A 1,344-nucleotide genomic window follows, 5' to 3' on the forward strand; every position below is an offset into this window, starting at 1 on the left:
TGATCTGCTCCAATACATTGATCTGCTCCAATACATTGATATGCTCCAATACAATGATCTGCTCCAATACATTGATATGCTCCAATACATTGATCTGCTCCAATACACTGATCTGCTCCGATACACTGATCTGCTCCAATACACTGATCTGCTCCAATACACTGATCTGCTCCAATACACTGATCTGCTCCAATACATTGATCTGCTCCAATACATTGATCTGTTCCAATATATTGATCTGCTCCAATACACTGATCTGCTCCAATATACTGATCTGCTCCAATATATTGATCTGCTCCAATACATTGATCCAAATCACCCTGGTTGAACAATGCCAGCAGGTAGCGTGAGAGCAGCACGCGCATCGTGCGCGAGGCCAGATGAAGGAGCAGGTTTCCAGTTAATGATGCTGAAGCATCACCTGCCTCTCCGGCTGGCCGCGCGCGCCTCTTCCTACCTGGATGGATGAAAGGGATCATGGCGTAAGAAACGGAAGCGCACGTGCGCCGTGCTCAGACAAGAAATGCCATTTCAGGCTGCGGTCACGTTCACGTGTCCGGGGGGGCGGCAGGAGCCGGGGTGGGGGAGGGGAGCTGGAACAAACTCCACACGCACGCCAGGCCTCAGCACCGACAAGTGCACAACTTTGTCACATTATTAAAACCCGCAAACAGCTGCTAAGCTGAACGCACACCGCAACGAGCGCGAACGTTCTTCCCCCCTCTCCCCAGCAACATGAACCCGAGAATCCCGCACGGATTCATTTCAAGTCTGAGCGGGGGGAGAGAGGGGGGAGAGGGGGGAGAAAGTGGGACTTACTTCACCGGCGGAGGTCTCCTGGCTGCTTTGTGCGTGGGGCAGGAGGACCGACGCACGTCAGGACGAGCACTGACATGGCTCCGACGTGCGGGACTTCTTTAAAATCAACAAAGAGGACCGCGCGCGCTCCATGGCTGAACGTGTGTGCGCGCGGAGGCTGTGGATCGTGCACAGCGCCCCCACTGGCCACTGAGTGAACTGCACCTGGCAGGTTCTGGTACAGCACTGACAAGGTGATCAGCTGACCTCCTTACACCTGCTTCAGGTCTTTCATAAACATCTCATTACCAAAAAATATAAACATATAAGAATACTTGATCAAATATTATTTATATACGTTCAAAAACTGTGTTAGCAAATTACACCCTGCAGATTATTACCACTCTGATTGCCAGTTGTTCCACGTGTCTGTTCCTCTGCGGCATGAGGAACATCTAATCAATCAGGGGACAGAGGCACATCTACAGCTGATTAACAGCATGGAGTCCACCTGCTACACAGTGGCCACCACAGCAAATTTAGCAA

Source organism: Nematolebias whitei, chromosome 15 (genome assembly GCF_014905685.2).
Source record: "Nematolebias whitei isolate Nwh7 chromosome 15, NemWhi1, whole genome shotgun sequence".
Taxonomy (NCBI): Eukaryota; Metazoa; Chordata; class Actinopteri; order Cyprinodontiformes; family Rivulidae; genus Nematolebias; species Nematolebias whitei.